The sequence below is a fragment of the Danio rerio genome, chromosome 25, assembly GCF_052040795.2.
Source record: "Danio rerio strain M-AB ecotype USA chromosome 25, GRCz13ab, whole genome shotgun sequence".
In the NCBI taxonomy this organism is placed as follows: domain Eukaryota; kingdom Metazoa; phylum Chordata; class Actinopteri; order Cypriniformes; family Danionidae; genus Danio; species Danio rerio.
In genome coordinates, this window is record NC_141045.1 from 10,961,363 (window position 1) to 10,987,500 (window position 26,138).

At 34.9% G+C, this 26,138-nt stretch overlaps 1 protein-coding gene across 13 annotated transcripts in view; it reads right to left on the minus strand.

The window, feature by feature from the left end:
* lrrc4ca (leucine rich repeat containing 4C, genome duplicate a) overlaps positions 1 to 26,138 on the minus strand; it is a 431,094-nt gene that overhangs the window by 177,000 nt on the left and 227,956 nt on the right. The window contains exon 4 of one of the 13 annotated variants that reach the window (XR_015525746.1): positions 501 to 1,839. The exons of 11 other annotated variants lie outside the window; for them this stretch is intronic. The gene's annotated coding sequence lies outside the window, so the exon portion shown is untranslated. Of the gene's footprint in view, positions 1 to 500; positions 1,840 to 26,138 lie in introns of those variants that run through there. One more of the 13 variants, XR_015525747.1, reaches the window with a different exon arrangement.

Consider the following 26,138-nt stretch of genomic DNA (forward strand, 5'->3'; position numbering starts at 1 on the left):
TCTCTCTCTCATTCACACACATGCACGCACACACACAAACACACATGCACACAGCACAAAGCTCTGTCTCTCATTTGCACACGCTTACACACACACACAAACACACACAAACACACACCAGTTACTGACCGCTCCCGCACTTTATTCGGAAATTTATTCCTGCGCCGCAAGAAACCTGGTCGGGTCCCGCAGCTCCCACGGGAATGCAGACATATACACAGAAGGAAATTTTGCAGCATAATACATATATATATATATATATATATATATATATATATATATATATATATATATATATATATATATATATATATATATATATATATATAAGTCGAATGGCCATTGGCAGAAAGCCATTGGCAGAAACCTGGCGGTTCTGTATTTAATGCTGCTGAATCTCTTCCCAGAAGCTAGTAGGAGAAATAATATTCCTGATTCCTGGCCTGGGACAAGCATCTCTCTGGTGCAATATGCTGAATAAAGGAGAGGGTAGTCCTGGTAATCTTTTCCACTGAAAAAGTAAATTACTTTTATTTTTTTTAGATACTCTAATTATAGTTATTTATAATATACACAATAATCATTTATAAAAATCAAACAAGTCAACTCAAAAAGCAGATTGCATTTTTGATATACAAATATATTTTGCAAAAAATTTATAAGGTTATTTAAGAATATTTATTAGAATATTTAAGGTATTCTGAAGGTGAACACTTTACATTTATTACGTAGAAAAAAAATTAGTTGAGTAAGAAATTGATGACAGTATATGGTATGTATAAAATATGGTGTCACATTTTGTGTTTTAATATATGTACAGTTTACGTGTCCTTTAGTACATTACAATAAACTACAATAAGGCCCTGATTTGATTAAAATAAAAATATGTTTAATTTCTAATCTATATGTGTTGAAATGTATAGGCATTTAAATAGTATTGGGTCAATTAAATGACTTTTTTGTCATTAAACACAATTTTAAATATGTAATTAATTACTTTTTTTTTAATTAACTAACCCAATACAGAATACCCAACCCTACATGGCTTGTAAAAAGCATCATTGTAGAGCTTATAATAAAATTTTGTCATTCAGGAGACGCTTTGTCCAAATAAGCCAATTCACGAGGCATCCAGTGATTCAATAAGAAGAGGCAATATACACAATAAGTGCTAATTATACAAATGAAATGTGTTTTGAAATATGGAGTGATTGTAAAAAAAAAGTGCCCGGTGTTATTGTGTAAAAAAGTGTTGGTAAAAGTGTCAGAGAGATAAAAGTGTGTGTATTGTACAGGTGGTTTGTCAAGCCCACTCACCTGTGAGAGTCACGCTTAGAATTGCATGATGTTATAATAGCTAGTAAACTGAGTTTTTTTTTTAAAGCTATAAGTATTTTGACTACTTTTTCCAAAGGTAAAATGAAGTTTATTTAGCAAATAAGGTAAATAATCATGTGTAATTTAAGATTGATGAACTTGATTTCAGTGACAATGCAAAACATTACATTCCAATTTAATCATAAAAAATATATAAAAATTACCAGATTTAAAATCTTTTGAGAGAAACAAGAGATCCAAGACACCAGCTTTGAAAAAAAGTGTCTGCAAAATCAAAGGAGTGAATGGATAACTGCGCTGAGCTTGATTAAAATGCCCGAGGTGAAGCGTGGCAACCATTGCTCAGAATCTGTCACGATTTAAAGGGTGTGAAGGATTTGTGAGGTGCACTCGGAGGAGTCATCGCTGGCCTCTATAACACTCAGATAACCTGGCAGAGAGGGATCGGTCATGGGCCATGAGTCCTTATCAAACCCAGCATAAATATCAGGCTCCAGTTTCCTAAAAGAGTTGAAAAGAGCTCAAGGTCACACGGATTTGCTCTGCTGTTGCCATTCAGCTGAACGAAAAGATGAAGAGCTTTTCAAAATACAATATGAGTGATATTCCATTGAGAAAGTAACAGGTTTGATATCAATAGTACTTTGATTCTGGAAATCTAGTTTCTGTCAGGTTAAACATTTAACAAATGGGGGCTCGTCCGGGGTTGTTTCGTCAAATAACATGTGGAATAATAAAGTTGTTTTATTTATTTACTTTTAAAAATAAACTTATGCTCACAAATGCTTCAGTTATTTGATAAAACAGTGATGTTTTAAAATATTACTACAGTTTTAATTGAATGTTTTCTGTTTTTACATGTTTAAAACTATTTTAGTGACGGCAAATTTTATTTTATTTTTTTTGTACTTCAGTGTCTTGATTTTTTAAAAATCACTCTAATATGCTTGTTTCAATAAACATTTCTTATTGGTAATAATATTGAAGCACTTTAGCTGCTCAACATTTTTTTTTTTGGAAACTGTTTCCACCATTCAAAAATTTTATTTTAAAGTCCAGCAAGTTTGCCTTAAATATTGTTCTTATAAACATTATATTCATATTGTATACATTTCTAAATGTCCTGAACAAACAAAGTTTAACTATTTCAAGTTTAACTATTTCAAGCAACCTCAGATTGTACAAAGTAATTATCCTGCTCAAGTCTCTCAATTTAAGCGACAGCGTATCATAAAAAAGAACAAAGGCGACTTGAGATTTGCCTTGGATGAATGACAATAGACAAATTGTTGAGGCTTCAGTAGGACTCTGCATCTGAGATTTGCGAACATGTCTGGGTGTAGAGCACCCGTTCTCCATCATAGCCTGGGGAGCCAAATAATGAAAAGAACTGAAATAACACATAGGCTTCCCAGTTGCCCATTTCTGCATACTAAAATTCTTGTGAGGGTGAAGATGAAAAGCCGAAATTGGTCTGAAATACTCTGTACTTTACGCTACAATTTCGGACACAATTTAGTGTAAATTACCTAAAAACAATATGTTGTAGTGATGCATTTTTGATTGACACACACTGTCAAAACATTCACCTACATGTGAATATGCGTACACAGTTTTTGGAGTTTGTTTACATATATTTTCCCGTTCTCACATTTTCCTGTTTACGCTGAGGGGAAAAATGGGAACGATGATTCCAACAGATAATGACTTGATGGCCTGAGGCATTTTTCACAAAACAGGAGCAAAGCGTATTTATGTGTATGTATGTGTGTGTGTGTGTGTTTGTGTGCGATCTCAAGTCTGGCCACACAAATCAATACCGTCAAATGGCACCCTGCAGATCTCAGATAATTACAGAGCAGGGCTAGGAAAACGAGAGCTTAAAGGGACAGTTCAGCCAAAAATGAATGTTCTGTCATTATTTACGCACCCTCATGCTGTTTTAAAGCTGTACGACTTTCCTTCTGGCTCTTCTAAAAGAAGTACAAAAAATTGGTATGACTCATGTAAAAGTTTAAATATGTTTTAGTCATAATGTTTTTGTTGTTGTTGTTGTTAAAATTTCATGTTTAATTAGATGTGTTACTTGTCAAATTATAGAAATGAACCAATTTTGTTATTCTGGCTGATATAAAAAAATATATATAAGTAACTTATGCTGTGGCTGATGAATGGTAAACAATATGGTGATTAAGTAATTGAGTGATTATCAGTGATTGTTAAATGACAACAAAGGTGACCTAAAATGAAATCCAATATTGACAATACTAATGAACAGACATCTATAAAATGAATCAATAACAGATATAGAACCGATATATTTCTATACTGACAATACTAATAAACTGACATTTATAAAATGAACCGATGACCTATATGAAACCGCTTTATTTCAGTATTGACAATACTAATAAACAGGCATCTATAAAATGAACCAATAATCAATATGGAACCGATATATTTCAATATTGACAATACTAATGAACAGACATCTATTAAATGAAATTATATGGAACTGATATATTTCAAAATTGACAATATTAATGAACAGACATCTATAAAATGAAACAAAAACTGATATGAAACCGATATATTTCAGTATTGATAATACTAATGAACAGACATCTATAAAACAAACCGATAATCAATATGGAACCGATATATTTCAATATCGACAATACTAATAAACAGACATCTATAAAATGAAACACTATGGAACTGATATAGTTCAAAATTGACAATTTTAATGAATAAACATGTATAAAATGAAACAATAACTGATATGAAACCGATATATTTGAGCATTGACAATACTAATGAGCAGACACCTATAAAACAAACCGATAACCAATATGTAACCTATATATTTCAATATTGACAATACTAATGAACAGACATCTATAAAATGAAACGATCTAGGTTCAAGGCCGCAACATAAAAGAACACCCAACTAATAAAATTCACTTTTATGACCCTTTGCAGTCGGGTCTCTTTATTTGTCTTTTTTTTTGTCCTTTTCTTTTTTTAATCACCCAAAACATGAAGCCAACTCCCTCGGAAAGGACCCATAGAAAAAAAAAAAAAACATATAAACAAAAAGTACACTAAGTAAACACCCAAATTAAACTAACTACACCTAACAAAATAACAGAAATAAAACTACAAAATCTACCCCTTCCTCCCCAACTAGGTATTAAAACAGGAGAACATTTTTACAGAAAAGAAAAGTGTGGTGTCCAACCCTTACTGCCTCTTTCTGTGGACAGAATTCAAAACAAAATAAAATATAATATATAATATAATATTCATTTATAAAATGAATCGTTTACCAATATGGAATTGATACATTTCAATATTGACAATACTAAACCTATCAGTACAGAAATAGAAATCTATAAAATTAACCGATATGCAACCGATATATATTTCAATATTTACACCACTAATAAACAGAATTATAAAATGAACCGTTAACCGATATGGAGCTAATATATTTCAATGTTGACAATACTAATCAACCGACATCTATAAAATGAACCGATAACCGGTATGAAACCGATATATTTTGATTTGACAATACTAATGAACAGACATCTAAAAAATAAACCGATAAGGAATCGATATATTTCAATATCGACAATACTAATAAAAAGTAATCTATAAAATGAAAAGATAACCGATATTTAACCAATATATTTCACATATTAACAATACTAATGAATGAACATCGATAAAATTATCCGGTAACCCAACACAATCTCACAGCAATTTGGAACTTTTTGATTTAGTGGCTAATTCGTATGATTTAATTAATGATCTAATTCGTATGATCCTAAGTACGATCTAATTTGTACAATTTTGTATGATTTGCTCATCACCCAATGACGGTTGGGGTTAGGGGTGGGGTTGGGTGCCACGCCTCCTTTTTAAAATCGTACATTTTTGTACGACTGAATTAACCACTAAACTGACAATACGTAAAATCCGTAGTTTCCTCGTGAGATCAGGCTGGGTATGTTTTGCCATTCACCAAACATCTTGAAATCATTCTTTTTTTTAATTTTAAAAACAAGTACAAAACATACTGATCTGATTCTTGAGCTTATTGAGTCACTGCGTTCAATCACAAGAGCAGTTTTATTATATATTTTTGGATTTTAGCACTTAATATCTGCTATTGTCATTTGCTTTTATTACATTTTTTTTTTTAATCACCATCCAGGACAAACTTTAAAAATTAATCTTAAGTGCTCACTCCACAGAAGAAAGCAAGTCATAGAACTTCGGGAAAGACACAATGGTGAATAAATGACAGTTTTCATTTTTAAGTGAACTCTCCCTTTAAAGCTACGGCGTTACTGTATGTTTCTCTTCAGCGCAGTCCTGTTGTGTTGCCAGAATCCATCTTCCACTCCTCGCCCTTTTAAAACTGACATATCCAGTTCACGTCAAGACTGTGGTGGGTGAGAAACACTCTCAGGTTCTCCTTTACTGTAATACCGGCGAACAGCTACTCCCGTCTCGACTAGATGGAGTGAATTTCTTTTCTGGTGAGCGAACACCAACTCGTCTTAGAAATACTAAAAGTTTACAAAGGGTGAGAGACAACAATGTACTGTACACACTAGTTTTATTTTACTCTTCTCCTGTATTCGCTGCAATGCATTTTCTCTCCAGATTCATGGAAAAAGGATGAACAGAAAATTTTATTAAATATCGTAAAAAATGCTGGGTTCCACAATCCAAAAAAAACAAAAACATAAATAAATAATTGTGTGGTTTTAGCTAATTTTAAATAAGCAGTTTGAACGAACATCAAGGGCGACGCTGTGGCGCAGTAGATAGTGCTGTGGCCTCACAGCAAGAAGGTCGCTGGATCCGGCCTTGGCTGGGTCAGTTGTCGTTTCAGTGTGGAGCTTGCATGTTCTCACAGTGTTCGCGTGGGTGTTAGCGGTTGCCCTTCCAGCTGCAACCCATCTCAGGGAAACATCCATACACACTCATTCATACTCATACACTACGGATAATTTAGCCTACCCAACTCACCTGTACCGTATATCTTTGAACTATAGGGGAAACCGGAGGAAACCCACACGAACTCAGGGAGAACATGCAAACTCCACACAGAAATACCAACTGACCCAGCCAAGGCTCGAACCAGCAACCCTTCTTGCTATGAAGTGACAGCCCTACCTATTGCGTCACTGCGTCACCTATTATTATTATTATTATTATTATTATTATTAGTATGCCTTTCATTTTATAGGTGTTACCATGATGGTGTGTAGTAGTTGGGTGAATTACATCGAGTGTCTTCTATATTATAATACTATATTAGTTCTTCTGCTGGTGGGAAAAATGATTTAATGAGCAATAGTTTATTATAAGACTTTCTCATCCGAACTAACTTATAAATTTGTTTTTGCCTGCATATTAAAGGCACGATGTGTAGGTGTTAGTATTTCCAAACAGTCGTGTATAACACAATAAATCAATAAATTACGGTAGATTACCGTAAAATTCATAAATTCAGAAACCTGTTTTTAAATGTAAAATTGAATGTTTGTTATGAATTAAATGAATGAATGTAGTAAACAAAATAATGTAGTGAATGAATTGTAATGAATTAAATGTTTGTAATGAGGAATAGTTAATTAAAAGACTCTCAACCAAACTTATGCTTGTGTTTTTGTCTGCGTATCGAAGGTACAGTGTGTAGATGTGAGTAATTCCAAACAGTCGTGTATAACACCATAAATTAATGAAATGTGGTAGATTACTGTAAAACTGTATTTTTAAATGTAAAATTAATTGATGTTGTAAATATTTAATGTAGTAAATATGGAGCCAGATCAGTCTGAAATATAAATCATTTAAAATTCACAATTGCAAAATTTGTAAATTTGTAAATGCACAAATCTAAATTGTAAATTCAAAACAGAATTTATTGATATGCAAATCCAACAGGGAAATTTAAAACAAATTTCATAAATATGCAAATCTGGTCAATTTAAAATCCAATTCATAAATACACAAATCCAGTTCATATATTTATTAATGTGCAAATCTAAATTGTAAACTCAAAACACAATTCATAAATACACAAATCCAACTGGTAAAAGCAAAACACTATTCATAAATACACAAATCCAACTGGTAAATGCAAAACACTATTCATAAATACACAAATCCAACTGGTAAATGCAAAACACTATTCATAAATGTGCAAATCCAATTGGTAAATTCAAAACACAATTCATATATGATCAAATCAAATTCATAAGTTTAAAACAATTCATAAATGCGCCAATCTAACTTATTCAGGGAAATATTTCTAATGTTATTTTGTGAATTCACAAATTGTGTTTGTAATTTACGAATTGAATTTGTGTATTTTTGAATTGTGTTTTGAATTTGCGATCTGGATTTTGTAAATGTGAATTGTGCTGGGATGTGTGAGTTTTATTTTTGCAAATGTACTATTTTTGAGACTGATTTTACTCGGTACGGTAGATACCATATGAGGTAGATCACATCATATTCAGAAAACTGTATTTTTAAATGTCAAGTTTCAAAGTTTGTCATGAATTAATTAAATTAATGTAGTAAATGAAGTGTAATGAATTAAATGTTTGTAATGAGCAATAGTTATAGTAATAGACTTTCTCAACCAAACATACCTATCATTGTGTTTTTGTCTGTGTATCAAAGGCACAATGTATACATTTAAAAACATTGGTGTATAAAACTAAAAAGAAACAAAATATGGAAGATTACCATAAAATTTGCAAATTGCTTTTATGTTTTTAACTTTATTACTAAATGTAAATTTGCAGCAAACACATTTTACTGCCATATTGTTTTTTTTTTTTTCAACAGCTACAATTAAAAGTAGGACTCTTGTACACAAAAGCATCTCTGTTGTCGACTGAATCAAATGTGTCTTCAGTCAGAACACACACACACACACACACACACACACATACACATACAAACACAGACCGCACAGTGATCGGCTGTGGTATTCTGGTGGGTATTTTTGAAAACATCTAGTCAGAAGTATGATTTAAATGTCAATAAATATGAAAAGGTTGTTACTAGGCTTTCAAATGTAGGAAATAGAGCAGAAGGTTTATTTTTGCTCATTCCAAAAAACTGAATGAGAGAAAAGGAAAAGCGAGAGCGGGAGATGAAAGCGAATCTTGCACTTGTAACACTTTCATCTGTTTCTCGCAATAATGCCCTTTAGAGTAAATGAGCTCCATGTTTCAAATGTGACAAGCCTCGCTTGAACTGACGAGCAGGCAGATCGGAGTTTCATCCTGCCTGCTACATCTTCAGAAGACAGAAGAAAAAATATTACTGTATGATTCTTATTTTTATTTATAGGTCATTCATTAACATGTAATTTAATATTATTTACATAATTAATACAATATATAAACAATGTTATAACATAGCAACATTATTTAAATCAAATTTTAATGCAAGACTAACACAGCGTAATACAATATTACTGTATTTTCCCAATTTTATTTTGATTACAGAAAAGCAGCCTTGGTAAGCATTTTTGTTTATTAAAAAATAATATATTATTCTTAATAATAATAATAATAATAATAATAATAATTTATAAAATATATATTTATGTTTGTTTTTTATTTAATTATATGTTAATTTGTTTATATTTGCTTATAAAATTGAACTAATAGTAATAATAATAATAATACTATCATACTATTATTATTATTATTATTATTAGTAGTAGTAGTAGTAGTAGTTGTAGTAGTAGTAGTAATATTGGTTTACTTATTTAAATTGTTTATTTATTTAATTATTTATTTATATTTGCTTTTTAGATTTAAATAATAATAATAATAATAATAATAATAATAATAATAATAATAATAATAATAAAAATAATAATAATAATAATGATAATAATAATAAGAACAAATAAATAAATAAATAAATAAATAAATAAATAAATAAATAAATAAATATTTCGTTTGTTTGTTTGGTTATTTATATTTATTTTATTCATTTATATGTGTTTATTTATTTGAAATAACAACAACAACGACAACAACAATAATAATAATAATAATAATTCAAATAAACAAACATATGTAACTAAATAAAAAAATAAATGAAAATAAACAAATACAAATAAATATCTATTTTGTTTGTTTGGTTATTTGTTTATATTTATTTTTATTTATTTATATGTGTTTATTTGAAATAATAATAATAACAACAACAACAACAACAACAACAACAACAAATAATAATAATAATTATTATTATTCAAATAAACAAATAAATATTACAAAATTTACAAATAAAAATAAAATTTATCAATAAATAATAATAATTATTATAAATGTTATTGTTGCTTGTTTACTCATTTTTTGTATTTGTTTATTTTTATTATTCGTTTTTTTATATTTGTTTGTTTAAAAAAGATGTAATTATTATTATTGATATTAGTATTATTATTATTATTGTTGTTGTTGTTGTTATTATTATTATTATTATTATTATTTAAACAAACAGATATAAATAAATGAAATATAAATTAATAAATAATAAAAAATAAACAAATATAAATAAACATAATTCAATTAATGAATAAATAATACAAATGATTATTATTAACTGTTGTTTGTTCATTTTATTTATTTGTTTATTTATTTATATGTGTTTGTTTGTAATACTTCTACTACTAGTACTACTACTACTACTACTACTACTACTACTAATAATAATAATAATAATAATTCAAATAAATATAATATGAATAAATAAATAAACATAAATAAAACAACCATTACTGTTATTATTAATTTTATATTTTAACTGTTACATTTTCTGTAAAATATTCTCAAACAGCATCACTTTGGAAGATGAAAACCAGCATTCAAAACTGCACCACAGCCAGCATTATTGCACATAAGGTACGCGCCACAGCTGTGACAATGCTGCCCTATTTTTATTCACTCCCTGTCTCCCAGGTCCAGAATTAGTACAATGGTTCAGGTCTGGTCATTGTTAGGTCTATAAATGTGAGTTTGCAAATGCTAATAGGATCTATGCCAGGAACAGCTCTCCCTTGAGCACCGAAATGTACACTAGACGCTTATCTGCCATAATGTGCACAGCTTGTATAAAACAACACTTGACTGCCTGTGCAATTCACCTGATTTTCAGCTTACGAAAAAAAAACATGAAATGAGTTTTTAATGAAGAAAAATGTTAATAACGATGAGAAAGCAGAAAATATCAGCAGTTGTAGTCTTATATTCAAGAAGAACAGAGCAAGAGAGAAAGAAGAGCCATTAGAGCTGGCCTGCGAGATCTCATTAATGCCAGTGTTGAAAAGGCGTTTATAAAGGTCCTCGGCCAGTCCTAACCTGACTGTAGTTCTGTAAGTAATGCTTCAATCTCCAGACTCCCCAAAGGACAGAGAGACTCTTATTACTGCATCAAACGGGTAATGAGTTTGTTTCCTTTACTGCTTGCATGTGGTCCTCTTTAATCACGGCCACTTGTAAAGACATACAGGAAGGTCAACAAGAAGATGCTTAGAATAGAAGATTTGCGAGACTGTAATCCAACCGCCTGATTATCCAGTTTACCCAATCTGTTTGTCAGTTCATCCATCCATCCATTAATCAATCTTTCTTTCTAGTTTGCATTCATGGTGTATTAATAAATAATTGACAGTATATCTACACTCACCGGCCACTTTATTAAGTACACCTTTCTAGTACCGGGTTGGACCCCCTTTTGCCTTCAGCACTGCCTTAATCCTTCATGGCATAGATTCAACAAGGTACTAAAAATATTCCTCAGAGATTTTGGTCCATATTGACATGACAGCATCACGCAGTTGCTGCAGATTTGTCAGCTGCACATCCATGATGCGAATTTCTCATTCTACCACATCCCAAAGGTGCTCTATTGGATTAAGATATGGTGACTGTGGGGGCCATTTGAATACAGTGAACTCATTGTAAGTTCAAGACACCAGACTGAGATGATTCACGCTTTATAACATGGCACGTTATCCTGCTAGAAGTAGCCATCAGAAGATGGGTACACTGCGTAACCCTTAATACAACACCTTACCATCCAAATGTCAGAGCAGAAATGAAGACTACTCAGACCAGGCAACATTTTTTCAAACTTCTATTGTCCAATTCTGGAGAGCCTGTGCGAATTGTAGCCTTAGTTTCCTGTTCTTGGCTGACAGGAGTGGCACCCGGTGTGGTCTCTTGCTGCTGTAGCCCATCATCCTCAAGGATGGCCATGTGGTGTATTCAGAGATGCGCTTCGGCCAAGGGTTTAAAATTAGGATGGACGGAGGGGGTGTGTCCCCACCAATATCCACGGATTATTAAAATGTCCCCACTAACAATTTAATCGCCTCCAAAATAAAATAATGCTTTGTCGAAATTTTCAACGAGACACGGACATAAGCGGCTACCTTTCAAAGAAAAGTGTCAGTCACTTGAAGTCAAGTTCGCTACAAGTTGCTACACCATAATAGTAACCATGGATGTGCTATTAATAAAAAAAAAATTATTTCGATTTTGGCCTCCATGATGTTTATGAAAAAAACAACAATAGAGATACATTGTTTATTGTGTTATATGCCTCCCCCTTTCCAGAAGTCTGCATTTATTCCTCGTCAAAGTAAAATCATGTAAATTTACTTTTGAATCCTAAGACAGGCTTGATTTAATTTAATTTAATTAATTTATTTATTTATTTATTATTAACCGTTCTTAACTGTTAGACCTTATCAAACTACCTTTTTGTCAGACCTTCCTTTGACTTTACATTTTAAATGTGAAGTTTCATTTAAATTGTATGATTAGGTGGTGGTGGTGGGTGGGGGGGGGTCAAATTAGGTCCCCATCAACATCAAAAGCAAATCCACACCCTTGTCTTCTGCATACCTTTGTTGTAACGAGTGGTTATTTGAGTTATTGCTGCCTCTGACCTCTCGCATCACTCGCTGGATATTTTCTGTTTTTTTGGACCATTCTCTGTAAACCCTAGAGATGGTTACACGTAAAAAATCCCAGTAGATCAGCAGCTTCTGAAATACTCAGACCAGTCACTTAATGTCACTTGAATGTCGCTTAAATCACCTTTCTTCCTTATTCTGATGCTCGGTTTGAACTGCAGCAGACCGTCTTGACCATGTCTTCATGCCTAAATGCATTGAGTTGCTGCCATGTGATTGGCTGATTAGAAATTTACGTTAACAAGCAGTTGGACAGGTGTATCTAATAAAGTGGCCGGTGAGGGCTGGCTACTTTCACTTAAAGGGAGAGTTCTCACTCACTATTCACTTCCTCTCAAGTGGCTAAAAACCTTCATACTTCGGTTAAACACAAAGGAAACGGTCCAGAGTTTCCAGCTTTCCAAATATCTTCTGTTATGTTCAAGAGAAGAAAAAAACTCATAAAGGTTTGAAACAAGGGTGAGTAAACATGAAATCATTTTCATTTTTATCGTGAACTATGCTTTTAAGTGTCATTTTTGAGTTCCTTTTTACCACCCTGCATCACTCTCCAAATCTCAAGAGGCTGTAGGTTTTTTGCCTTGTTAGTGCTTCCGCTTCTCATGCAAGGATTGTGGTTTGAATCCCACTCAGACTGGGTCAAGTTGAGCTGGATGGGTTACATTGGCCACTGTGGATAGGAGTGAGGTTTTGGGCGGTTGAAAGGGGGACTTCTTCAAGATCTGCCTCAGGTCTACAACTCCTTTGTGTCGATGCTCAGTTTGAATCTCACTTAGAGTAGGTAAAATAGAACCAGATTGGTGCCATGACCTTGGTGGGAATTAGGTTTATATAGATGAGTGTAACAGAGACCAGATAGTAGTAGATGTCTGAATAATCCTCACACATCAAATGTAAAGAGGCTAGGGTCGTTAGCATCCTTGTTATTGTGCTCATTGCACATGCAATTGGTGCCGTGACCCTTATAGGAATGAGGCTTAGGAGTGTGAGTGTAAGGAGGCTTGTCAAAACTATGCAGGTAAACATCAAGCATTAAATAAGTTCAGGTGCAGGACTTAATGCAATCATCCTTACATTCATTCTCCCTTAAGTGTTTGTCTGCAGGCCAATTTTACACTTCCTCAACCATTCCCGAACTCCTCCTAGATCATTTCTGTTATCTGTACCAAGTATTGTTTCAAGTATTGTCTCAAGTAACTTCTAAATAGTTGTAATTGTTTATGTATAATTTTTTTGGGTTATATTATGCTCATTGGGGTTGACTTGCTGCTGCTTTACCTGGTCTATCTAATCATGGCTGCATGGATTTGTATGTGAAGTTTTGCCTAGAACAGAAACATCCCTCCAACAACAACTGCATGCTTGATATATCTATCCATACATTTGATTACAGTGATCCTGACTGAACGGCTCTCAGGTTGGGTTCTTTAGCATCAGGGCTAGCAAAATCCAATAGCTCGCTGTCTACAGTGTAAATAGATTTTGATAGCCCTACTGAAAATACAATAGCCCTGGGACATCTTTATTGTGAGTTCTGAGCATATTTACAATTTAACACAGTTTTATATGAGTGTGCTTACACTGGCAACTACTCGATAAATGTCAAACTATTTGTCTGTCTATTAATCGACCCGGATATTAGCTTACCTATATCATAAATATATCTAACTGTACATCCAGTCACATATCGATAATTTTATCTTCCGTCAGACTACCTATCATTTTGTCTATTCATCCATCTATCCAGGCGAGACAGTGGCGCAGTAGGTAGTGCTGTTGCCTCACAGCAAGAAGGTTGCTGGGTCGCTGGTTCGAACCTCGACTCAGTTGGCATTTCTGTGTGGAGTTTGCTTGTTCTCCCTGCCTTCGCGTGGGTTTCCTCCGGGTGCTCCGGTTTCCCCCACAGTCCAAAGACATGTGGTACAGGTGAATTGGGTAGGCTAAATTGTCCGTACTGTGTGTGTGAATGTGTGTGTGGATGTTCCCAGAGATGGGTTGCGGCTGGAAGGGCATCCGCTGCGTAAAAACTTGCTGGATAAGTTGGCGGTTCATTCCACCGTGGCGACCCCGAAAATGAATAAATGAATCCATCTATCCATCAGCCTGTCTTTCTTTTCAACTATCTTTCATTTGCATGAGCCCTCTTTAAATCTGGCTTTCTTTCAATCTATTCATCCATCCGTCATTCTCAGGAGCATCGTTCAAATGTCAGTTGGTTTGAATATTTTAACAATTAATATGTTAACATTAAAGTGGCACGGTGCCTCAGTGGTTAGCACTGTCATCTTACAGCAAGAAGGTTGCTGGTTCGAATCCTGGCTAGGCCAGTTGGAATTTCTGTGTGGAGTTTGCATGTTTTCCCAGAGTTTGTGTGGGTTTCCTCCGGGTGCTTCAGTTTCCACAAGACATGCGCTATAGGCCATTGGATGAACTAAATTGGGCATAATGTATGAGTGTAAATGAGAGAGTGTATAGGTGCTTCCCAGTACTGGGTTGTGGCTGGAAGGGCATCCATAAAACATTTTCTAGAGGACAGAAGTACTCTTGTGAGGTATACCAGACCTGTTAGGACACTTCTGAGAGTTATCCTAGGCTATCTTCAAATAGGCTTTGACAAGCAATAAGGTAATTTGTCTTAAGATTCCCTACAAAATTTTACTCTAAAACACATGACCTTGAAAGTTGTCAAGATTTATTGATTCCAAAAACAGAGTCTTGTCTTATTGCAATATGGCCATTTTGGCAGGTAAGAGTATTAAAATTCATGGCTGTCAAAAATCCCTCAAACTTTCTCTCTCTCTCTCTCCAACTTTTCATCCCTGCCTCTACAGTCGCTGTCCATCCATGTGATAAACTCTTAATCAATGTGAAACACCCTCGCTGTGTTTACTGATTGGCTTACGAAAACGAGCCTGTCTGCTGTCACTTCTCATCGCTGGATTGGAAAACTCTCGATCTGTCTGACGAAAGGTGGATTTGATTCTCACAACGACCAGTCAGCGGCTGTCACTTTCCACGAGGAATGAAGCAGGCCGGTGTTCAGAAGTGCACTCAGTCGCTCTTTGATTATCAGGGCTACAGGAAGCCACTATTTTTATATTTGATTTCAACATGTTTGTTACGAATTAAATTAAAAATCCTTAATCAAAAAGAGATGTAACCAAAAACGTAACAAAATAACAGGGATTAAAAATATAATCCCTGGTGCCCCCGCGCTCTCTCTCCCCAAAATATACCAAAAACACAACCAAGAATTAACAAGAAAATATGATCTATTTACAGAAATAAGGAGCAAAAATAACATCAGGAGGGGTTCAGCCAAAATAAATAACAATAAACCAAGCTAACTAAATTAGATTAAACTTCCCTAGAAAACAAATAAAATAAAATACAGAAAACTTACCTCCCTACTAACAAACACAGGAGAAAACGAAAATAACAAAATAAGGCACCAAACCTCCCTACATGCTCCAAGCCCGACAGGGAGACAAACCAGGTTTCAATCGCCGGTTAAAAATTTAACACAACGGCATCTCAATATACATGCAAACACTCATGGAATCACGTTCTCCACTGAGCACAAGCGGGGAAAATCGAGAGAGAGCGGGGAGCCATCGAACCCATGCTCTCTGCAGGTTTTTATAGCCACCGCCAATCCAAGCGCCAATCATGGTCCGTCCCAAAGTAATCCGCTGCACCTGCGAATACTTAGAGTGAGAAAGAGAGAGAGAGAGCGAGAGAAAGAGAAAGAGCGCGAGAGCGCAAGAGAGAAACCACACACAAGCCTACACTACACTACTCGTAACACCTCCCCACCAAAAAGATGCAAACAAGCAGTTTGTATCTACCCAACTAACTTAAACCTCAACTTCAGCACCATGAACTCTGGACAGCGCATCCGCAACCACATTTTGCGAACCTTTCTTATGCCGTATATCCAAATTAAATTCCTGGACTTCCAAAGACCATCGCATTAATCGCTGATTTGAATTGCGCATCCTATCCAAAAAAACAAGAGGATTATGATCAGTGTACACACGAATTGGGAACGAACTTCCACCCAAATAAATCTCAAAATGTTGCAACGCTAACCGTTTTGAATTGCTCACTACTATTACTATTAATTCAACATGTCAAATCTCAACCAGTTCAAACTAAAATATTCCTGAATGAAACGTTATGTTGAATGAAATTAACATTAACAATAATATTCAAATTTAAACATGAATATTTAAACATTTATTTTGTATGAATGGATGGATGACTGAAAACCAAACCTGATATTTAAAATGTAACAACAAATGTTAGAATTACAAACAGTAATAATAGATGGACAAACCAAATAAATCAATTATACAATGTACAAATAAACAATAGAGAGGGCAAGTTAATAATGGATTGGATGGATGGATGGATGGATGGATGGATGGATGGATGAAATGAACAAACAACAGAATAAGTAGTAAATAGGATTAACACATTAATGGTAAATGACCAATAATTAGATGGATTGAAATAATGACTATATGAACAACAGAATTAAGACATAAATGGTAGAATAAATGGATAGATAGATGTACTTTAACAATGGATGGGTTGATAAAATGACAAAAGATAACTGAACTATAAAATGAAGAAACTATGAATGAATGGATGAACGAACGAACAAACGAACGAAGATAACTGATTGATGGACTGAACAAATGAATGGTAGAATGAACAAATTAATGATAAAATGGCCAAGCGCATGATATCATGACAACACACAAACATGGAATGAATGAAAGAATGAACACAAACATCGAATAAATGAATTAATGATAGACCAAATGGATGGATGAATGTACAAACACAAACAACTGGATGGATGGATGGATGGATGGATGGATGGATGGATGGATGGATGGATAGATGAATGTGCTAAACTAAAATCAACTGGCACAGAAGATTGAATGAATGGACAGATGGATGGATGGACTGACATACAGATGGATGAATCAACGAATTAATAAACGGATGGATGGATGGACGGATTGATGGACTAACAAAGAAACAACTGTACTGGTGGAATAAATGAAGGAATGAATGAATGAACAAACAAACAAACGTAAACTGATTGATGGAACACAAATTAATTGTAAAATAAATTAATAAATTATAAAAGGACAAACACATGATAGCCGGATAACACGATGATAGCAATGAACAGAAAATGGTAGAATAAACAAATTAATCATAAAAAGGACAAACACAAGATAAACACACAAACGTGGAATGAATGAATCAGTTATAGACCAAATGGATGAATGAATGAACTAACAAAAAAACTACTGGATGAATGGATGCATGGGCTAAACCATAATCAACTAGAAGAGGATATTGAACAACTGGACAGATGGATGGATGGATGGAAAAATGAATGAATGAATGAGAACTGATTGATTGAATGAACAAATAAATGGTAGAATGAACAAATTAATAATAAAATGGACAAACAAATAAGAAAAACACAAAAACATGGAATGACAATTGATAATAGTCAAGATGGATAAACGAATGGATGGATGGACTAACAAAGAAACAACTGTATGAATGAATGAATGAATGAATGAATGAATGAATGAATGAGAACTGATTGATTGAATGAACAAAAAATGGTAGAATGAACAAATTAATAATAAAAATGACAAACACAAAAGATAAACACACAAACATGGAATGAATGAACTGATGATAGACAAGATGGATAAATTAATGGATGGATGGATGGACTAACAAAGAAACAACTGTATGGGTGGGATAAATGAATGAATGAATGAATGAATAGTGAACTGATGGATAGAATGAACAAAAAATGGTAGAATAAACAAATTAATGATAAAATGAACAAACACAAGATAAACACACTAACATGGAATGAATGAATTGAGACAAATGGATGGATGGATGGATGGATGGATGGATGGATGGATGGATGGATGGATGGATGGATGGACGGATGGACAGATGGATAAATGGATAGATGGACGGACGGACAGATGGACTAACAAAGAAACAACTCTATGGGTGGAATAAATTAATGAACGAATGAATGAATAACTGATTGCTAGAGCAAATGAGCGAATTAATGAACGAACAAACGAACGAATGAATGAATAGTGAACTGATTGATAAAACAAACAAATAAATGGTAGAATGAACAAATAGAAAAACACGTTATGAACACATAAACATGGAATGAATTAATTAATATTAGACAAGATGGATGGATGGATGGACTAACAAAGAAACAACTGTATGGGTGGAATGAATTATTGAATGAATGATAACTGATTGCTAGAACAAATGAATGAATAAATTCATAAATGAATAGTGAACTGATTGATAAAACAAACAGATAAATGGTAGAATGAACTAATTAATGATAAAATTGACAAACACATTACAGGATAAACACACAAACATGGCATTAATAAATTAATGAGACAAGATGGATTGATGGATGGCACAAACAAACAATAAAATCATACAGGACATTGACAAAAAAAGTTTTCACACGTTTGACGATGCGTTTTGATGACAGACAAAAAGCCTTCAAATAATTGACCTAGTCTGTGCAAATGTACTCTCACAGAGCTGTTTTTATTTCCCCACAAAGCAATTGTGCTAGATCTTCTTTAAACAGCAGGATTTAGTGTTTCTGCGAACATCGCTTTGCACTTTTTTGCAGCCCTGCATGTCAGTCTGACGAGCAAATCGAGGTCTCCTTCAGCCCCTGATGGTAATTGGTGCGACATCTCCAGGGGTTTCTTCCTGCAAGTCTCTCAGCTTGTAAAGACACCTTATATCATCACAGCCCTTGATCAGCTCTTCCCATTAGAAGCTTAAGAATTATAAAAGATGAAAGGCTATGAATTATGGCTGCGTAATGACTTTGATCAAAGCAATATGTGTAATGTAAACCACTAATGATTTACGCCCCCGAATGCAATTCCACTTACACAGAAATGCATTATGAGTTCATTTTTATGTATTAATGTGCCAAACAAATCATACATATAGCTTGTGTGTATTCTAATGCAATGGTACATTCAAAGACTCAAGTCACTAACTGATTATGTGAGATACTGGTAAAGTAGAACAAATACTTAATAATTAATTCTTAAGACAAGTATCACAATAAAATGTTTCCACAATGCAATATAGTTCATTAGTCGAGGCATAGACTGTGTACAGTTGCCAAGTAACTTGGTGCAATAATATAGAATTCAATTGATATGCAGTTGTGTGTACATGTTGCTTTCCTAGACTAATTAACAAATGTGTCTTTTCCAGACATCGAGGATGCATTTTAATGCCACAACATACAATGCCATTCTAAAGAATGGAAATTAGGAGGCACAAGTGAAGAAAAAAATTACATTAGTAATAGATTATTAGTCAGTTGGATGGACGAATTGATGGATGGTCAGATGGATGAGCAGTCAAGATACATGGGTGGATGGATGGGCAGATGGATGGATGGCCAGACAAGTGGATGGATGGATAGATGGGAAGATGATAAAGACAGATTGGCGGATGGATGGACAGATGGAGAGATGGATGGATGGATGGATGGATGGATGGATGGATGGATGGATGGACGGACAGAGGGACAGACGGATGGACGGACAGACGGATGTATGGATGAACGGATGGATGAAAACAGATGGAATTGATGGGTAGATGGATGGATGGATGAATGGATGGATCGGTGGTTGAATGAACAGATGGACAGGTAGATGGATGGATGGGAAGATGATAGAAACGGGTGGATGGATGGATGGATGGATGGATAGATGGATGGATGGGGAGATGGATGATGGATGGATGGATGGGTAGACAGATGGATGGATGGATGAATGGATAGATGAGTGGATGGATGAAATGAATGATGGATGGATGAATGGACAGATGGATGAATGGGAATATGGTAGAGACGGATGGATGGATGGATGGATGGATGGATGGATGGATGGATGGATGGATGGATGGATGGATGGATGGATGGATGGAAACAGATGGGCTGGTGGATGGATGGATGGATGGATGGATGGGGGATGGATGGTTGGATAAATGGATGGATGGAATGAATGATGGACGGATGGATGGGTGAGATATTAGTAAAGTAGAACAAATACTTAATAATTAATTCTTAAGACAAGTATCACAATAAAATGTTTCCACAATGCAATATAGTTCATTAGTTGAGGCATAGACTGTGTACAGTTGCCAAGTAACTTGGTGCAATAATATAGAATTCAATTGATATGCAGTTGTTGCTTGCCTGGACTAATTAACAAATGTGTCTTTTCCAGACATCGAGGATGCATTTTAATGCCACAACTATTCTAAAGAATTGTCACTGTTTGTGGAAGGTGCTTTTCTTTCCCAGCATTGCAGTGTCCTTGTGCACAAAATGAGATGCATATGGAAATGATTTGCAGAGTCTGGTGAAGAACAAGTATTTGTTTGTGAACAGGTGTATTGTCAAAACGGGACGCTCTCCATGCTGTTGCTGTGTTTGTTGAGCAGTATTTCAAACTGTCATTTTATGGTGCAGAACGAAGGTATGTTTGACTTTGTTTGGTCTCATATTGTACTGTTCTTCTGTTATAACAACTTTGGGTGTTGCAGTCAGATTGTATTGGTGAGAAATGAAATCAGGAGACACAAGCGATGATATATTAGACAGATATGAAATGATAGAAATAAGAACAAAAGATTATTAGACTGACGTTTAGATGGACGGATAGATGGATGAGCAGACAGATGGATAGATGGACACATGGATAATTGGATGGGTGGATGAACAGATGGATGGATGGATGGATGGATAGACAGATAGATGAATAAGCAGATGGATGGATGGATGGAAAGATAATGGATGGATGAATGAATGAGCAGACAGATGGATGAATGAATGGATGGATGAGCTCACAGATGGATAGATAAATGGTTAAGCGGATAGATGGATGGATGGATGGATGGATGGATGGATGGATGGATGGATGAGCAAACTGATGGATGAATAAGCAGATGGACGGATGGACAGACGGATTGAAAGATGGTAGAGACGGATGGATGAATGGATGGATAAATGAGTGGATAGATGGATGGATGAGAAGGCAGATGGATGGATGGATGGATGGATTGATGGACGGATGGATGGATAGATGGATGAGTAGAATGATGAATAGATGTATTAGTTAGAAAGATGACAGAGATGAATGAATGGGCAGTAATGGATAGGCAGATTGATGGATGAATGAATGGGCATACAGAAGGATGGATGGATGATGGATGGATGGATGGATGGATGGATGGACAGATGGATGCATGGATGGATGGGCAGATAGATGGATGATAGAGATGCAATGGATGGGTGGAGGCACTGTTGCCAATTATTTTCAAGGAAAAGGAACTAGGCTCTGACCAAAAAGTCACTAGATTATGTCATATACCAATATTATTCACTTCATCACGTTCCACCGTTTCTGTTTGTTTAACAGCCAATAGTTAATAAAGCACTATTTATTTTTGCACTATGCTTTGTAAGCATGTCAATTTAACTAAATGTATTGCTGTTTGAATACAGTATATCAATACAGATGTGTAGTGAATTTGCATTAATCTCTCAGATGTATCGAACTCAGACAAGTTCCGAAACTGTCACTAAAATATCTGTGATTGTGAACAAGAAAAGAATAAACGGTCAAATGAAATTGTTAAAATAAAGGAAATGCAGATCGGTTTGACTGTACAATGGAAATACTTCACACTGCCAGTGCTAAATCATTTGCCGTCGGTGCACAGAGGAGTGATCTGCAGGTGGAAGAGAGACTGCTGTATGAGGACTGGGCCACCTGTCAGTGCTTTGAGGAGGGAGAGGGACTGACTGCATCACCCGCAGCTTGTTGAGAAGAGTAGGGACGGTATAGTATGGACACATGACAGTTTATAAAAATCTTCAGTAACACAATAAAAAAGTCGCTAGATTTGTCGTTAGTCACTTTTTTGAAAATTTGGCGCTATAGGGTGTCTGAAAAGTCGCTAAGTTGGCAGTGGATGGATGTTCTTGTGACCTTGTGAAAGTTCTCTAAAGGTTCCAAAAGTACCAAACCTTTACAAAACGATTTATTTTAGTTATGAATGTACTGCTGTTCAACGCTTCAAGGGGTGACATTCTACATTTAAGGCTTTAGACTTGACATTCTACTTTGTAAAGTTGTTATGTGACCATATAATAACCAACGTAGACATTTGGGATGCTAATATTACATTCCCACACAATCCTCTGTTGGTTTTTCGTCCACTGAACATCCACAGAACATTCTGGGTAATCTGGGACTGCCATATGAAATCCCCAAACCTTTAAAAGTACTCCACTCCTTGATCTTCTCAGAGATTTCTGGCAACATTACTAGACAACATCCTTGGTGCCAGCAGGGATGTTCTGAGAAAGTTCTGGAAATATTTTAGAGACTCGCATTTACTTCCTGTGCAGAAATCAACAGCACCAGTGGGTTGTAACATAAGTTGCCAGATTGTTATAAAAAAATGCTTCTAGATTTGAATATTTTGTCAATTGTGTGAGGTGATGAGCTTCATGCAATATCTAGCAACTTGTGGCAAATTATGATGAATTTCCTGGAAGAAATAAAATGTTAAGATGGTGAGAAATTGGTGTGAAATACAGGAGACTCCCAGGAGTGTTAGCCGGTAACGATAGATAGATAGATAGATAGATAGATAGATAGATAGATAGATAGATAGATAGATAGATAGATAGATAGATAGATAGATAGATAGATAGATAGATAGATAGATAGATAGATAGATAGATAGATAGATTTAATATTTTATTGAATGCAATATTTAATTAATAGCCTGTTTGTTTGTTTAATCAGAATGGCAGGAGCCACACAGAAAAGCAGATGGCATCTCAAAGACACACAACCTCATCAGGAGGTCCAGAATCCACAGGATAAAATGGGGGAAAGGGGAAAAACCCTGTGCGTTTTGGCAGAGGGACACACAGTGACCTTCTGTCCAGTCTGCCTGCCCACAGAGCCGCACAAGCACCAGCCGTGGAGGAAGATAACAAGACGTGAGACTCTCCAGATCTCCCCGGCCTATTACTGCACTATTATCCTCCGTTATTAAGTTTCTCGGGTCTGCTTGACTGATGGCTGAATGAAACGAGGGTCAATTTATTAGGGGAGTCTGTTCTGTGGCAGGGAAGAATCAAGGACAATGGTCAATTCATCATCTTTTATATGCCAGCGCTGGCGCATTCAAAAAGTTGCTGCCATTTAAATTGGGGGCAAAACAGCACCATTGCAATGAAGCCCATCCAATAAACCATCAAGGTACATGATCGGCTCAGTGTTTAAGGTGCTGCATTTGTGCTCTACACTTTTTAAGTAGAGGACTGTATTAGAGAGGGAGAAAAATCCAACATACTGTGGCATTTAAAGGGAAGGTTCATACAAAAGTAAAGAAAAAAATCTGTTGGTTTCTGGTTGGTTCTTTTGGTGACTTTTTAGTTTTTACGAAGGTAAAGCATTACATATGATCTTTAGCTGAAACTGTGGTTCTTGGTAATGCATAATATGCAAGTTAGTGAGAAGGGTACAAAGGAGGTCAGAGCAAGCTAAAAGTGGATAGGAGTTGCGCTCCAAGTGGGCTGTACAAAACTCTTGGAGTTTATTTAATGTCTTGGACATTACATGTCCATTATGTTTTATAAATATCTACACCTACAACAAACCGAACTTCACAGTAGCCTGTTTTGTGTTAGCAACCTGTTGTGTTTTATTAAAGTCTACTACACCTACAACCACACCAACCCTAAGCCCAGCCTACTTGCAATGTAATCTTTCCCACTTGGAGGTCTCCAAGCTACACCGATTCCTACTTGAAGTCAGCTGCCAAACATTTATACTAATAAAAAAGACGTGGCTTGGGTAAAAAACTGACAAAAAAAGATTTTATTTCTTTCAATTTCATTTTCTTGCAAGATAAACTGGAAGATGAATTAATTTGATTAAGGCAACAACCATTCTGAGCCTAAAATGTAAGGTGTTGACTGTTATGATTATGAGATTTAAAAAAAAATCAAGCCACAAATATTGAAATAGTCTTACTTATTTGCTTTTAAATAATTCTGTAAAACTAAACTTCCTTAATAATAGTACGTCACCATATTATCAGAAAGCTTGACCATCTTATTCCATAAACTGGTTCCAAACTTAAAGCATGCCAGGATTTGTTTTAAATGTACTGCTGCCAGTAGTGTTGACAAAATTAGCAGGAAAGAAGACTTCCTATGTTGTATTAAAGTTGGTTATATTTAAGCAAGATAATGGTGTAGTCAAAAACAGAAAAGTTTTTCCTTTGCATTTTTTAAATGTTTCAATAAAAGCTACGCAAAGACTTCATATTACATATGCCAGGCCAGCAGGTGGCGCTTTAACTTAGCTTGTAAACTGTATTTATAGGGAAATGATGATTTGCCCACTCACCAAATGGTTGTTATTGTTACTATGTAATCACTTTTGTTAAAGAAGCGTTAGCTAATTATTGAACAACAATACCACTGTAACATACAGTTTTGGACAATGGGATTGAGGATTTGATTGCAGCGTCTTTATTAAACAAAGAATGGTCAAGCAGGCAATAGTCAAATACAGGAGCAAACAGTATTAAAAGTTAATTCAAAAGAGAAGTTGAGACACAGGCGAAGAGTTAGGTTCAGGCGGCTAACGGCAAAAAATAAAAATAAAAATACAAGGGTCAGGAAACAGCATGGAAAAGCAAAGCAAGGTAAACACTTTGTAATGTTTACAGATTAACAAGACAGCACTGTGTGTGTGCATGTGTAGTATAAATGCATATATACGTATATATCCTTAAGCAGCTTCAGCTGTGCATGTTTGCTATCAGTCGGGATCAGAAACTGGTGTGTTTGTGGTGCATGCTGGGAGTTGTAGATTCAGAGTTCCCCTTCAATTGGCAGTAGGTAGATTTTTAGTGACTGTGACAACCATGAACAACATTTTTGTGTGGTGTTTAAACTTGCCTATAAAACTGACACATACTGCACATATTTACAACTAATATGGACACATATGATGTCATAATTTGTATAGACTTTCACATTGGCTGTTTAAATCGCATGGCAATTTGTAACTTTTTTTAGTGCCTAATTTGCATGAATTTGTCCGATATCATTTGCACATTTTAGAATTAATGGCTCATCCCCCAATGAGGGCTAGGTTTAAGGATGGGGATTCGGGATACGCCTCCCTTTTAAAGTCATATGTTTTCTTATAATAGAAATCACTAACTTCCATGAATTGCCACATTTGTACACTTTTCCACAATAAATGACATGGTTGCAGTACATTTCCTCATGAGGTCTGGCTTGGTGTTTACATGGAATCAATAATGGGCCGTTAAAAAAATAATAATAATTATTAAAAAAATAATGACAAAGCTTTCAAAATTATGCATTTTCAGTTCCCAGAATACTGTTGGAACTTAGAGAAACCAGCAAAATGCAAAAACAAAAAAGAAAAAAATGTTAACAGCCACCAAAATGTAGTGTAAACGGCCTCTTTAAGAACACCTAAAATAATTAACATGCTCTTAATTTGCTCTTTAATATTAAGCCAGACCTCATTGTGGTGAATTTTCCTTTATGCAATCAAACCGATTGCTT